Source organism: Malaclemys terrapin, chromosome 20 (assembly GCF_027887155.1).
Source record: "Malaclemys terrapin pileata isolate rMalTer1 chromosome 20, rMalTer1.hap1, whole genome shotgun sequence".
Taxonomy (NCBI): Eukaryota; Metazoa; Chordata; order Testudines; family Emydidae; genus Malaclemys; species Malaclemys terrapin.
In genome coordinates this window covers 2,589,757-2,606,395 of record NC_071524.1, presented here as the reverse complement: position 1 = coordinate 2,606,395, position 16,639 = coordinate 2,589,757, and positions in this window count along the sequence as shown.

Here is a 16,639-nt window from a genome sequence, read left to right as displayed (position 1 = left end):
TAAACCTGCCTTGGTCATAAAATGTAAATTCTTAAACACAAAATGTTTTGGGCAATATCTGGGAATGTTCAGGTATTAACACATCTTTTAAAACAACAAAAAAGGTCCTTGTTTAACACCTACAAATATTAATGAATGCAATGTGTTTCCAGCATGGTTAAGCCTCATTTGTTATTAGGTGAAATTATTGTTAAAATTGCTCACCAACAGTCTGTGGAGACAGAGATATGGAAAGTAAGCCTGCTCCCAAAATTAACCATGGGATCCTTTTGGCTACTCTGGGTTATGGGTCAGTGGGCTAAAAAAGAGGAGAAATTATTAAATACCCGAGGGTGTACAAAATAAAGCCCTCAGAAATGGGTGTGCTTGTCCCTACCTGTCACCACAGAACCATGTAGCAAAGACACATCACTGGGAACATGAGTATGGGATGAACTAAAAAATATGACACGTGTGTAGTAAGAGGAGGCCCTGAAACACAAACCCTTATCAGAGGCCCAGTATGAGCCCTGAGGCCTGAACTAAAGTAATGGTCAAGACTTTGCTAACATAAAGCAAAGTTAAGCTGTGAGCCAGAGGCAGGCCCTGCTCACAGAAGCTGGCAAGGAAAGGGCTGATGCTGCAAAAAGAGACATACCTAAAACACCAGATATCAGAACATTCACATTCTTGCACATTCCACACAGAGAACAAGGAAGAAGCTGACCCATCCCAATGACAGGGTCAAAAGGGCAATATGATGGATAGAGTTGTTTTGTTCGAACCAACATGTACAAGGTGAGAGGCGGTACCTTACTACATAGAGGGGTTGTACCTTGCTACGTAGAGGGGTTGCACCTCAATATGTCAGGAGTGATGTGTAACTTGTTTGTACCTGTGTATAAGAATGCACCCCTGAGTGGATGTCTTTGTCCAGCCTAGGGGGCAAAGTCCCCCCACTGATTGAGCTGAGTCCATTGTCAGGGAGCATATATGTACTAGCTAGCAGCACCTAGGACTTCTATGCCAGGGAGCTGGAGACTGTGTTTCTCTTCGACAATAAACCTGGCCCGGGTGCCTTCGTACCTTACGAGAGCCTGTGGTCATTGGAGGTTCTCTCGGGATCTGCTCTTTTAGCAGGGCAACAGGTGGTCCAGATTCACCATATGCTCAAGCAAATAAAGCAGGAGAATAAAACATTGGAAATAGCTGCAAGGAACCTACAAAAAATACACGTGCCGTCCCCTGTTATAAATATTGGTGGTAAACAGCAGGCTTCAGGTAGCTCCCCTGTGCCTGAAGAATGGGGACAGAAGTGGATAAAGGTGGTCCTAGAAAAATTAAAAGATGAAACGGGGTCCATTACATGGCAACCACCACCTTATGATAAAAGCCACGTTCCAGTTAAACTTAAACTGAGACCTAGACTGGTGCCTGTCAGAACGGGACAAGTAAGTGCACAGAAGGAAAGAGTAGCACACAATACTTTCACAGAATTGGTAAATCAGATGAAGGAAAATATGGAACAGTTCACAGAGCACATTAGGAGACAGGAGCTGCGACTCAATCGCAGGGGAGTGAATAAAGAAGAATTTCAAAGTAAAAAACCAAAATTAAGCAGGTTAACACCTAGAATTGATACATTAACACATGGAGTTGCCCCAAACCAGTTAACTGCAGCAAAAAAAAGTGCACTCCCACCATCCGTTTGGCATGCACACAAAAGCAACAGACGCTGGAGGAACAAATTCAGATTTTACAAGGGCAGGTAACTACCCCCACTCTCCTCTCAGAGCCAGGATAAAAAACAGGGGCGCGATTCCCAACTGTGCAGGTTCCCAACTCCTTTGACCCACGGAACCACAGTCCGCACTCATATCTGAAAATAGAACCTTCTTTCTCAAATATTTTTACGTACCGGTTAAGTGTTGTCCTTTATATGCTTTCTCAGTTTGCTAAACTTGCTGCTGCTGCCTGTACTTTCAAATACAGTACCTTGATAGAGTCAATCTCTCTTGGCTCAGGTCTCGCTACCTTCCTAGGTTGCTCTTCACCCCTCCCCTTTCCCCGCCTCTCCTCACTTCTGCAAAATTCCTTGTTACCAAATTAATACAATACATTTGGCAAAAAATTGTATTTGATAAAAAATATATTAATATTTGCCAACAAGATCTGCTGTGTCAACTATCTGCGCAGAGCTGAGGGAACAGACACACACACCCGATTGATATCAACATTGAACAGAGCACAGCACCACACCGGTAGCGTCTGACGACAACGTGTTTTATACAATGGACAATTTGTATGTGTTACATCCTAGGAAACAGTATTTTTGGAGAATGCAATTGTGAAGGCTGCTTCCCCACTTTGAACTTTAGGGTACAAATGTGGGGGCCTGCATGAAAACTTCTAAGCTTAACTACCAGCTTAGATCTGGTCCGCTGCCACCACTCCCAAAATGCTAATTCCCTTCCCTGGGTAGCCTTGAGAGACTCTTCACCAATTCCCTGGTGAATACAGATCCAAACCCCTTGGATCTTAAAACAAGGAGAAATTAACCATCCCCCTCCTTTCTCCCACGAACTCCTGGTGGATCAAGATCCAACCCCCTTGGATCTTAAAAACAAGGAAAAATCAATCAGGTTCTTAAAAAGAAGGCTTTTAATTAAAGAAAAAGGTAAAAATCATCTCTGTAAAATCAGGATGGAAAATAACTTTACAGGATAATCAAACTTAAAGAGCCCAGAGGAATCCCCTCTAGCCTTAGGTTCAAAGTTACAGCAAACAGAGATAAACACAAAGGTACATTTACAAGTTGAGAAAACAAAGATAAAAACTAACACGCCTTGCCTGGCTGTTTACTTACAAGTTTGAAATATGAGAGGCTTGTTCAGAAAGATGTGGAGAACCTGGATTGATGTCTGGTCCCTCTCAGTCCCAAGAGCAAACACCCCCCCAAAACAAAGAGCAGAAACAAAAGCCTTCCCCCACCAAGATTTGAAAGTATCTTGTCCCCTTATTGGTCCTTTGGGTCAGATGCCAGCCAGGTTACCTGAGCTTCTTAACCCTTTACAGGGAAAAGGATTTTGGAGTCTCTGGCCAGGAGGGATTTTATAGTATTGTACACAGGAGAGCTGTTACCCTTCCCTTTATAGTTATGACAGCAAGTATTAGGCAACCCCCAGTAAATGAATGTAGATGTAATGCCCATGTATTATATACTAGCAATCACACATTCTATTTACCAAAAATAAAAAAAGCACAGAGCTCTATAACGGCCACCCCGGTTAATTTCTCTGTTACCCTTGGCCTAAATTGCCACAATCTAACTAATCACTTGTTGTCAAAAACAAAGGTAACTCAGTTTTTACATCAAACCACAAAAAAATATAAAAAAGCTTATCATTCAAATCTTGCATGCAAATAAAAACATGTTAGAAATTGCTAAGCCTAAAAAAACCCTAACAGCCTATCACTGGTATGATGTTTTTACAGGATGGTCCCCAACCTTTAAGGGCATATTGTCTATGATGTTTCACCCACTACTAGTTGTATTAATATTGTCCTGTGTTTGCTTGCTGGGAATGTGTTGGACGTGCTATTAAACAAACAAACAAAAGTTTGTTAAAATACAACCACAAGCTCAAATTGTCTCTCATTAGATTGCTATAAAATAGTTATATAAAATATGACCCACTCAAGAATTGTTCTTGAGGGGTCAAAAGGGGGACATGTAGTAGTAGGATTTTATATTTGTAGTTTATATAATTTAAAATAAAAAATAAAAAGTAATAATCTAGCATGTATTCAATGTATTGGTGTATGATTTAATCATATCCTGCCAGCCACCCTTTCTAAAAGCAAAAAGGAATGGCCTAACGGGCCATTGGTGGAAATACATCAGCCGGAATCTGTGTCTGTGCTGATTTCAAGGCAGTGACAGACCTTTGAGGGTCACCAATTTGTTGTAAGTTTAGCATTTTAAAATAAGTACAAAAAATGCAATAATTGTTTTTCTTTTGCATTGAAATTTTATGTTCCTGTTCAAAATGTTCTGTGTCAATTAATGTTGTTTTGTGTGTGAATAAGAAATGTGTGTGTTAAAAGAGAAGTGTGAAGGCCATCGCTGATCCAGATGGTCTAGGGAGGAACTGGACACAGACACAAGGGTGCCAGAAGGCTGCAACATGACCCTATTAAAATGTCAGAGGAGGGCAAATTAACGAGTCTAAAAATAAAACAGGCACCTATGAATGGGAACAAAATAGCCATAATCAAAACCAGCATAAAATAATTCCCTGAGGAACTTAATAAAAAAAATGAAATAAAATAAAAAAAAACAATTTAAAATAACAAGCACTCGTCAAAGAACAAAACAACATGATAGTGCAAAATTCATTGCTCCCAATAAAAAAAAAATCACTATATGAACAGGATGCCTTGCCATGAAACTTTGGGTTCATCCTGCCAAGACTTCCCCGGAGCATCGTGTTGTGACCAGCTTCTCCCTACTGGTGATCAACCCAGCTGACCGCTAGGTAGATCCAAACTCTAAACTGGTAACTATGACGTCGACTGGTAGGACTGTGTGTGTGTGTGTGTGTGATATAATTAAATGCATACGCTAATTGTTGTATCTTCAATGGATGCGGCATATTGCCTTTTCCCCTAAAAACGTCCCATGTGCTTCTTCTAAGCATAAGACACTGACCCCATGGGAGCAGTGCTGGCTCCTAACGGGGCTGGTTTTGGCTGGATCTGTCCTTTATGTAAGGGGACTGTTGGCCCCTTAGTAAACTCGGTGCAGTTTTTGGTTGGGTAGCTCCCACTACCAAGCAGAAGGATTGACAGGAAATCAGAACCCTGAGTGTAACAATCCCCAGGGGCAATGGGGAGAGACCAGTGCTCCAGGTCAGTCTATTCGACAGGGCAGGCAGGTTAATGAGGGAGGCAGGAGGCTGGGGGGTGAGAGGGAGGCCAGGTTGGTGGCAGACAGGGCTTAGCGGTACCCCGGTTTGAGGTTGCACCCCCAGAAAACCCATCACAGGCGCCCGCATCTCTGTCCGTGTGTCCGGCTCTCTTCCACCCTGTCGGGCCAGTCACAGAGTGCTGGGGACGGGGCAGGAGGCCGAACATGCCCATTTGTCGCTCAACGAGATTGGACTGCGGCTGCCTGTGCCAGCAGCACTGTGCAATGAAATGGGACGTCAGGCAGGTCCCAGCGGGTGCCAATCGGCCCTGACATCAATGGAGCTGCTCCAGCTGGGAATTCTCTCTCCAAGCTAACCCCAGGCTGGGGAGAGGCTCCAGTGGGGAACTTAGACCATGCTCAGAGTGCGGTATCTAGACTGGAGTTTAACACTTGCTCAGGGAAGGGGCAGAGGTTCTAGACTGAAGCACAGAGGTCACTAAGAAGTGAGGGGAGGGTTCAAGATTGGAGTCTTGAGCAAAGTCAGGACAGGGTATGGATTCTAGATTTGAGCCAGGGCACACACTCCGGATGGGGTGGACATTCTAGACAGGAGCCACATGGACATAGAGGCTGGGTGTTCTAGACCGGAGCCAGGTGCACACTCAGGAGGGGTAGGGATTCTAGACTGGAGGTTGTTACACACTCTGGGAAGAGGGGGTTCTAGATTGGAGCCTGACACATAGTATGGGTTCCATACTGGTGCTCAGCAGGGGCAGATATTCCCTCTGGAAAGTGCACCATGCCCCACAGAGACAGGCAGAAATGCAGCACAGCCCTTGCCAAACCAGCCAGCGTTTCTCAGTCGCTAGGATCCAGGACTGATGGAGGTTTGAGGTAGGTCTGCGACAGAGAAATGTAACCGAGAGCCCCACGCCAGCAGCATCTCCGCCCCCTACAGCCTCCTGTGGACATTAGGATGAAGGAAAGACCCACTGAGTGTCTGACACACCTGGGGAGATCGCCAGTCTGCGTGTTCCTTCTGCGCCCAAGTGGTGCCCCCCCCAGGGCAAAGGGGCTGGGCAAGTCATGCCCTTTGGCAGCTATGCTGGTTCCTGTGGGGCACTCGCCCTGGGAAGGGGGTTCATAACCCAGCCTGGCTGAGTGGGACTCTCCCTCCCACTCCCCAAGCTGCCATCAGCCCTGGTCCAGCTCCCCCTGCTAGTGCAACTGCGGCTTGAAAAATAAACGACACTTGCAAGTGTGATGGTAGCACAAGAGTCATGGGGCCAGCAGCCTCCAGCCACTGGGGGAGCAGCCTCTGGTGACCTCGTCTGCGGCAGGGAGTAGGGAGCAGTCGAGTCCCTCCCTCCCAAGCCCCTCACCCTTCCTCTGGGGGTGAAGGGACCTCCCTGGCCCCAGCCATGAGCCCCCAGGAGAATGTGGCCAGGATCCGGGTTAGAAGGAGGGAGCAGGGCAGAGCAGGAGTCTCCAGCGGGCAGGAGGGAGGTAGAACAGCACAGCGAGTGCATCTACTGGCTGGGGTGCTCCTGGCCTGGACGCCCCTCCCAAGGAGGGAGCCATAACCCATGAGGGTCCTTTCCCCTGACTGGTCGGAGCAGGGCCACAGCCACTGGCCGGGCTCCAGGGCACTGGGGTCCTTGGGGAGCCAGGTGCCCAGGGTCCAGCAGGGGGAATTGGGCTGGGGTGGCTCCCCGGAGGGATGGGGCGATTCCCTGTTACTGTTGCTCCATGTTGCTCTCACTCTGGCTGCGCCCAATGCCTGGGCAGGATGCAGGGGCCCTTGTCCTGGCTGTGAACCCCGCGCTGAGGGCAGGACACTGGCTGGGTTCCCTGCCAGCCCCCCATCCTCCAGGAGCTCCCGGTGCCATCCCTGCCAGTAACGGCTTCGTGGGGACGGGCTGGACATGTGGTGAAGAGGCTGTTTGGGGTCAGGGCTTGGAAGGGAGGCACTGAGCCCCTCACAGTCAGGAAGCCATCATGCTGCGTGTACTATCTGTGCCCAATCAGCACCCCCGCCCCAGGGAGGCTGCGTGTGGGGGCTGGACCCCCACTGGGAACAATGGGACAGGGCTGGGTCATGTCACTCGTTGGCTGGGCTGGTGCCTGTCCCTGTGGGGCGCTCACCCTGGCAAAGGGGTTCATGGCCCAGCCTGGCTGGGTGACACCCCACCCCAACTCCCCACACCTGGCCAGGCACAGGGCATCTCTGCTGATCAAGTTCCCCCTTCTGTTGCAAATGCAGGTTGGGAAATAAACGGCCACTTGTGGTGGTGACGGTGGCACAAGAACTGTGCGGCTGGGAGCCCTCACTCCTGAGTCTCACACCTACCAGTCACCTCAGCCCTGGCTGGGCCTCCCCCATGCGCACAACTGCGGCTTGAGAAATAAACGGCCCTTGCGGCCTTGGTGGCACAAGAGCTGCAGGGCCCCCGGCCTGAGCCCCCGAGGGAGCAGCCGCTGGCAGCCTCATCTCCGGCAGGGGGCTGGCGAGGGCCTCCCTCCCAAGCCCCTCAGCCTTTCTGTGGGGGAAGGGACTGCTCTGCCGGTGGCTAGGGCTGGATTAACCTTTTGTTGGCCTGGCACCAAACATATTTGTGAGCCCCCATGGGGAACATGTGTAAAAGCCAGGAGATGGGCACAGCCTTGGACCCCACCCCAACTGCACCCTCTGCCCCCGGGGACCCCCATCCCAACTGCACCCTCTGCCCCCGGGGACCTCCACCCTGACTACACCCCGTACCCCTGGAGACTTCCATTCCAACTGCACCCCCTGCCCCTGGGGACTTTCACTCTGACTGCACCCCCTGCCCCAGGGACCTCCACTCTGACTGCACCCCCTGTGCCAGGGACAGGGCTGGCTCTAGGCACCAGCAAAACAAGCAGGTGCTTGGGGTGGCACATTTGCAGGGGGCTTGAGCACTCCTGAATTTTGAAAGTGTTCAAATCTGGAAGGCAGGTGCTAGATTCCCTTTCTGAATATTAGCTAAATCTGGAAAGGAAAAGTCAATTTCTGCTTCCATGGCTCAGAAGTGGAAATCCTCCTAAGTGCCTGGTACTGTATCTAAATCTGCCGAAGTCCCCTAGCAGAGCCTCCCCTCCCTTACTTTTCATTTTAAATTCTAGTGGGATCCACGTACCTCCCTTGCTAGGCTTCAGATAGAGAGGTGCACCGTCCATTTAGTCCACCCAATTCCTTCTTTGGGGGCTGCTGCAAGGTGAGGTCACACCCAGGGCTGGCTCTAGGCACCAGCAAAGCAAGCAGGTGCTTGGGGCAGCAAATTTGCAGGGGCACAAGAATCCAGCATGGGAGCTGAGAACCAACAGGGAGCCCTGGGAGCTGTAGTTCATTGGTTAGCTCCCTGCCTATAGAGCCAGCCCTGGATCAGGGAAAGAACTACATTTCCCAGCATTCCCTTGGCTGCAATTAACAGGAAAGGGAGGGGGAAGGAGTGTGGAACTGAAACCTCATGCTGCAGCTTGCTGTGAATGGTAGGGACAGAGCCAGCTCTAGGTTTTTTGCTGTCCCCTCACCCCAGCTCTGGCCCCCACCTGCACCCCCCTGCTGCCCCAGCCCTGGACTCTTCCCTGCCCACACTCCCTGCTGCTCCAGCTCTGGCCCCCATCCACACCTCCTACTGCCCCAGCCCTGGGCTCTCCCCCCACCTGCACCTCCTGCCACCCCAGCCCTGGGCTCTCCCCTCACTCCCTTCCCACACCTCCTGCCACCCCGGCTCTCCCCCGCACCCGCACCCCCTGCCACCCCAGCTCTGGCCCCCACCCGCACCTCCTGCTGCCCCAGCCCTGGGCTCTTCTCCCCCCCTGCACCCGCACCCCCTGCTGCCCCAGCTCTGGCCCCCACCCGCACCTCCTGCTGCCCCAGCCCTGGGCTCTTCTCCCCCCCTGCACCCTCACCCCCTGCTGCCCCAGCTCTTCCCCCACCCGCACCTCCTGCTGCCCCAGCCCTGGGCTCTCCCCCAAAGAAAGAATTGGGTGGACTAAATGGACAGTGCCCCTCTCTATCTGACGCCTAGCAAGGGAGGTACGTGGATCCCACTAGAATTTAAAATGAAAAGTAAGGGAGGGGAGGAGACTGGGCTGCTTTAGATACAGTACCAGGCACGTAGGAGGATTTCCACTTCTGAGCCATGGAAGCAGAAATGGACTTTTCCTTTCCAGATATAGCTAATATTCAGAAAGGGAATCCAGCACCTGCCTTCCAGATTTGAACACCCTCAACATTCAGGAGTGCTCAAGCTCAGTTTGGGCAGCTGTTACTTCATTTCTCCCAAATCAAATCTACTGATCCACTGTAACTTGCTGTAGAAAAAGTAGGATAAAATTGAGCAAGAAATGCTTCCCAGTGGTTATTAGGACTGGAATTGCTATTTTCAACAGCCATTGTTGTTTGTTTGTTTGTTTGTTTGTTTAAAAGGAAGACAGTGATATTGCATTGGCCAATTCCCCATAGAAACAAAGAATGGAACAAAAGAATAATAAAGGCACCTCAACTTTTCCTCATTTATGTAGGACAGTCTTATAATATGCATCCAGATATCCTCCAATCACACAAGCTGAAAATTGTTCCACTTTACTGCAGTTCTGTAACCATATGGGAACCAATCCTGTCTGTGTTCTGTGCACATCCAAAATTCCTGCTGAATGACCCACCCTGGGAGCGAGTTACCAGTGACCCAGGGCTGTGGCAGCAGGAGGGTGGGGGTAGGGCACTAGTGGGGGGGGAAAGGAGGGAGCCCAGCACTGGGGCGGCAGGTGTGTGGGAGGGTGGGAGGAGAACCCAGGGCTGGGGCAGCAGGGGGTTGGGGCGGGGAGCTCAGGGCTGGAGTGGGGGACAGCCAAAATTTTTTTTTCTTGGGGCAGCAAAAAACCTAGAGCTGGCCCTGGCCAGGGACCCCTATTCCAACTGCACCCCCTTCCCCTGGGGACCCAGACCGTGACTGCACCCCCTGCCCCTGTGGACCCCCATCCCGACTTCACCACCTGCCCCAGAGACCCCCAGCCTGACTGCACCTCCTGCCCTTGGACTTCTGGCTCAGGTGCACCTCCTTCCCCAGGATCCCCACCCCAATTCCATCCCCTTGTCTGGAGACCACTCCCCACTCTGACTCTGCCCCCTGCCCCAGGAACTCTATCCCCACACAGATTCTGACCCCTGCCTGGGATGCCCACCTCAACTGCAGCCGCTTCCCCAGGACCACCCAAACTGACTGTGCCCCTGCTCAGGGACCCCCAACCTCACTGTGCTCTCCACCCCAGAACCCTCATCACCAACATGGCCTCACCCTCAGGTGTCATCCAGGGAGCAGCTCCCCCAATCCGTATCCATAACCCTCTCCCCCGCCCTAGTGCTGCAGGGTTTGATCATCTCCCTGTGCACCAGTGGAGGGGGCACTGGGACTTGCGACAAAGATGGGGAGCAGCGGCTTGTGTGGCTGGAGCAGCCACTGCTGGGCGATGCCCAGCGGCTGGCCCCAGGTCCTACCCAAGCAGCATCTGGTGCCACTAGCCCCATGGACGGATGGAGTAGTGGCCAGTGGGGCTGCCCCCGGGTTCCCCAGAACAGCAGCATCGAGAGTCCTCACAGAGGCCCACCAGAGCAGTAGCCCCAGGGGTCCCCCAGATAAGGTTTAGTCAGGGGTATTCATAATAAAGGTCATAGATAGGTCACGGCCCATGAATTTCTGTCAATTCCCCATGACCTGTGCAGGACTTTTACTAAAAGCACTGTGACAAAATGGCTGATGTTGGTATAGTGGGTCCCACTCTTTTCTTGCAGCAAGCTAGGACATCATTCCTTGTCCCTGCTCTTGGGGCACCGAGGGCCCCGCTAGTGGCCCAGGAAGGTGGTGGAGAAGGGAAACAGGGAAGGGATCTGGGTCTGAGCCCCAGCCCCTCTCAACCCCTGCAGGTTCCTAACTGGGGGAGGGAGTCTCCCTGCTCTGCTGGGACAGGGGCTCCCTTCCTCCAATTCTCTGATCTTTCAAATCTCAGCAACACACCTCCAAATTCCAGTCCTGTCTCCTTCCTCACTCCCCCTGTCTGCCTGAAGCAGAGGGGAAGGGGGGGGGGTATTAGGTTCCTGACAGGGCCAAAATTTGCTTCAAACACTTCAATTCGCCTACAGGGAACCATGCCTTAATTAGGCTGCTGTGTGACATTAGGTTCCTGACTGGGGGTATGTCTATACTATGAAATTAGGTCAAATTTGTAGAAGTCGGTTGTTTAGAAATCGTTTTTATAAGGTCAAATGTGTGTGTCACCACACAAAATGCTCTAAGTGCATTAAGTCAGTGGACTGCATCCACAGTACTGAGGCTAGCGTCGACATCCAGAGCGTTGCACTATGGGTAGCTATCCCACAGTTCCCGCAGTCTCCGTCGCCCATTGGAATTCTGGGTTGAGATCCCAATGCCTGATGGGGCAAAAACAGTGTTGCAGGGGATTCTGGGTACATGTCGTCAGCCCCCCCCGCCCCCGTGAAAGCAATGGCAGACAATCGTTTCGCGCCTTTTTTCCTGGGTTACCTGTGCAGACAACATACCACGGCAAGCATGGAGCCCGCTTAGCTCAGCTCACTGTCACCATATGTCATCTGGGTGCCGGCAGACGTGGTACTGCATTGCTACACAGCAGCAGCTAATTGCCTTTTGGCAGTAGACAGTGCAGTATGACTGGTAGCCGTCATCAGCGATCTGGGTGCTGGCAGACATGGGACTGCATTGCTCATTGCATTTTGGCAGCTGATGGTGTATTACGATTGATATCCGTTGTCGTCGTACTCCTCGGTGAGTTTGGTCAGAGGTGCCTGGACAGACATGTTTTGTCTCCTGGAGACTCAGTCCTGCCGGCAGTCCTATTGAACCGTCTTGATGATGATGGCTAGCAACTGTAATGCAGCATCTTCTGCCAAGCACCCAGAAGATGCCGATGGCTATCAGTCGTACTGCACCGTCTGCTGCCAGCCTAAGATGTAAAAGATAGATGGAGTGGGTCCAAACAGTAAATGGACCAGATTTGTTCTGTATTCATTTGCTTCCCCCTCCCTCCATGAAATCAGTGCCTGCTGAACCCAGGGTTTTAATTTCAATCTTTGGGGGGGCCATTCTGTGTGACAGTTGTTTGTGTTTCTCCCTGATGTACAGCCACTTTTGTTGATTTTAATTCCCTGTAAGACATGTCGTTACTCGCCCCTCCCTCACTCCCTCCGTCAGACAATAGTTTTGTGCCTTTTTTCAGCCCAGACGCCATAGCACTGGGATCATGGAGCCCGCTCAGATCACCGCGGCAATTATGAGCACTATGAACACCACACGCATGGTCCTGGAGTATATGCAGAGCCAGAACATGCCAAAGCAAAACCAGGTGAGGAGGCAATTGCAGTGTGGCGACGAGAGAGATGAAGAAATTGACATGGACATAGACCTCTCACAAAGTACGGGCCCCAGCAATGTGCAAATCATGGTGTTACTGGGGCAGGTTCATGCTGTGGAACGCCGATTCTGGGCCCGGGAAACAAGCACAGACTGGTGGGACCGCATCGTATTGCAGGTGTGGGACAATTTCCAGTGGCTGTGAAACTTTCATATGCGTAAGGGCACTTTCATGGAACTTTGTGACTTGCTTTCCCCTGCCCTGAAGCACCAGAATACCAGGATGAGAGCAGTCCTCACAGTTGAGAAGTGAGTGGCGATAGCCCTGGGGAAGCTTGCAAAGCCAGACAGCTACCAGTCAGTCAGGAATCAATTTGGAGTGAGCAAATCTACTGTGGGGGCTGCTGTGATCCAAGTAGCCAACACAATCAAAGTCCTGCTGATATCAAGGGTAGTGACTCTGGGAAACGTGCAGGTCATAGTGGATGGGTTTGCTGCAATGGGATTCCCTAACTGTGGTGAGGCGATAGACGGAACCCATATCCTATCTTTTCACCGGAGCACCAAGCCACCGAGTACATAAACCGAAAAGCTGCAAGCCCTGATGGATTCATAGATTCTAGGACTGGAAGGGACCTCGAGAGGTCATTGAGTCCAGTCCCCTGCCCGCATGGCAGGACCAAATACTGTCTAGACCATCCCTGATAGACATTTATCTAACGTACTCTTAAATATCTCCAGAGATGGAGATTCCACAACCTCCCTAGGCAATTTATTGCAGTGTTTAACCACCCTGACAGTTAGGAACTTTTTCCTAATGTCCAACCTAGACACAAGGATCACAAGGGACGTTTCACTAATATCAACATAGGATGTCCGGGAAAGGTACATGATGCTCGCTGCGCATGGAACTCTGGTCTGTTTCAAAAGCTGGAGGAAGGGACTTTCTTCCCAGACCAGAAAATAACCATTGGGAATGTTGAAATGCCTATAGTTATCCTTTGGGACCCAGCCTATCCCTTAATGCCATGGCTCATGAAGCCATACACAAGCAGCCTGGACAGTAGTCAGGAGCTGTTCAACTATAGGCTGAGCAAGTGCAGAATGGTGGTAGAATGTGCATTTGGACATTTAAAAGCGCGCTGGTGCAGTTTACTGACTTGGATAGACCTCAGCGAAACCAATATTCCAATTATTGCTGCTTGCTGTGCGCTCCACAATATCTATGAGAGTAAGGGGGAGACATTTATGGCAGGGTGGGAGGTTGAGGCAAATCACCTGGCTGCTGATTACGTGCAGCCAGAGACCAGGGCAGTTAGAAGAGTACAGCAGGGCGCGGTGCGCATTAGAGAAGCTTTGAAAACCAGTTTTGGTACTGGCCAGGCTACGGTGTGAAACTTCTGTTTGTTTCTCCTTGATGAACCCCGCATCCCCGGTTCACTCTACTTCCCTGTAAGCTAACCACCCTCCCCTCCCACCTTCGAGCCCTGCTTGCAGAGGCAATAAAGTCATTGTTACTTCACATTCATGCATTCTTTATTAATTCATCACACAACTAGGGGGATAACTGCCAAGGTAGCCCTGGAGGGGTGGGGGAGAAGGGAAGCGCCGGTGGGGTGGTGGAGGAGGGAAGGACAAGGACACACTGCAGTTTAAAACTTTAAAACTTTAACTCTTATTGAAGGCAAGCCTTCTGAAGCCTGGGCAATCGTCTAGGGTGGAGTGGCTGGGTGGACGGAGGCCCCCCCACCACATTCTTGGGCGTCTGGGTGAGGAGGCTATGCAGCTTGGGGAGGAGGGCTGTTGGTTACACAGGGGCTGTAGCAGTGGTCTCTGCTCCTGCTGCCTTTCCTGCAGCTCAGCCATAGGCTGGAGCATATCAATTTGATGCTCCAGCAGCCGGAGCATCGACTCTTGCCTTCTGTCAGCAATCTGACGCCACCTAGCCTCTTCAGCCCGCCACTTGCTCTCTTCAGCCCGCGATTCAGCCCGCCACCTCTCCTCTCGTTCATATTGTGCTTTTTTGCACTCTGACATTGACTGCCTCCACTCATTCTACTGTGCTCTGTCAGCGTGGGAGGACATCTGGAGCTCCGAGAACATATCATCCCGAGTCCACCGTTTTCTCCTTCTAATCTTCACTAGCCTCTGCAAAGGAGAAACATTTGCAGTTGGTGGAGGAGAAAGGAGAGGTGGTTAAAAAGACACATTTTAGAGAACAATGGGTACACTCTTTCACATTAAATTTTGCTGTTCACATTACACAGCACATGTGCTTTCATTACAAAGTCGCATTTTTCCTCTTATATTGAGAGCCTGCCAGTTTGGTGTGAGAGATCACTCATGCAGTGCCAGGCAACAGAATTCGGCTTGCAGGCAGCCATGGTAAGCCACAGTCTTTTGGCTTTTTTAACCTTCATAACATGTGGGAATGGTTTCAAACAGCAGCGCCCTCATTTCCCATACCAAGCACCCATTGGGTTGGCCATTTAAAATGGGTTTGCAATATAAAAGGAGGGGCTGCAGTTTCCGGGTTAACATGCAGCACAAACCCCCCTCCCCTCCCACACCCAATTCTCTGGGATGATCACTTCACCCCTCCCCCCACCTTGTGGCTAACAGCGGGGAATATTTCTGTTCAGCCAAGCAGGAACGGGCACCTCTGAATGTCCCCTTAATAAAATCACCCCATTTCAACCAGGTGACCGTGAATGATATCACTCTCCTGAGGATAACAAAGAGTGATAAGGAATGGATGTTGTCTGCATGCCAGCAAACACCGGGACCATACGCTGCCATGCTTTGTTATGCAATGATTCCAGACTACGTGCTACTGGCCTGGCGTGGTAAAGTGTCCTACCATGGCGGATGGGATAAGGCAGCTCTCCCCAGAAACCTTTTGCAAAGGCTTTGGGAGTACATGAAGGAGAGCTTTCTGGAGATGTCCCTGGAGGATTTCCATTCCATCCCCATACACATTAACCGACTTTTCCAGTAGCTGTACTGGCCGCGATTGCTAGGGCAAATTAATCATTAATCATTAAACACGCTTGCTTTTAAACCATGTGTAATATTTACAAAGGTACACTCACCAGAGGTCTCCTGTGTGCCCTCAGGGTCTGGGAGCACGCCTTGGGTGAGTTTGGGGGTTACTGGTTCCAGGTCCAGGGTGATAAACATATCCTGGCTGTTGGGGAAACCGGTTTCTCTGCTTCCTTGCTGTGAGCTATCTTCATTGTCTTCATCATCATCTTCCTCGTACCCCAAACCCGCTTCCCTGTTGCGTGATTCACCATTGATGGAGTCAAAGCACAGGGTTGGGGTAGTGGTGGCTGCACCCCCTAGCATGGCATGCAGCTCCGCGTAGAAGCGGCAAGTTTGCGGCTCTGCCCCGGACGTTCCGTTTGCTTCTCTGGCTTTGTGGTAGGCTTGCCTTAGCTCCTTAATTTTCACACGGCACTGCTGTGTGTCCCTGTTATGGCCTCTGTCCTTCATGGCCTTGGAGACCTTTTCTAATACTTTGCCATTTCTTTTACTGCTACGGAGTTCAGCTAGCACTGATTCATCTCCCCATATGGCGAGCAGATCCCGTACCTCCCGTTCGGTCCATGCTGGAGCTCTTTTCCGATCCTGGGACTCCATCACGGTTACCTGTGCTGATGAGCTCTGCGTGGTTACCTGTGCTGTCCATGCTGGGCAAACAGGAAATGAAATTCAAATGTTCGCGGGTCTTTTCCTGTCTACCTGGTCAGTGCATCTGAGTTGAGAGTGCTGTCCAGAGCGGTCACAATGAGGCACTGTGGGATAGCTCCCGGAGGCCAATAAGGTCGAATTCCGTCCACACTACCCCAATTCCGACCCGCAAAGGCCAATTTTATCGCCAATCCCCTCGTCGAAGGTGGTGTAAAGAAACCAGTTTAAAGGGCCCTTTAAATCGAAAGACAGGGCTTCGTCGTGTGAACGTGTCCAGGCTTAATTCGATTTAACGCTGCTAAAGTCGACCTAAACTCGTAGTGTAGACCGGGCCTTAGAGAGTTAAACAGGCTGTAGGTCTCCTCCTGCAGCAAGAGAACGGGCCTGTCCCAAGAGCCCCTCCCTGCCACTGAGTCCTCATGGCCTTTGATCAGGGCCAGGTGCCTGACAGACAATCATCTGCCCTACATGGGCTCTTTGCTTTTAAATGAGCTTCCCATACGTAGCCTGGGTCCAGACTCCACTTAAAGGGACCAGCAACCCCATGACACCTCTGCACTGACATTCGTTCGTCTACATGTAGCTATTTATCGAGGTTTCTCAGTTGGTGCCCATCACCACAGTATCTGAGGGCCAAGTATCTGAG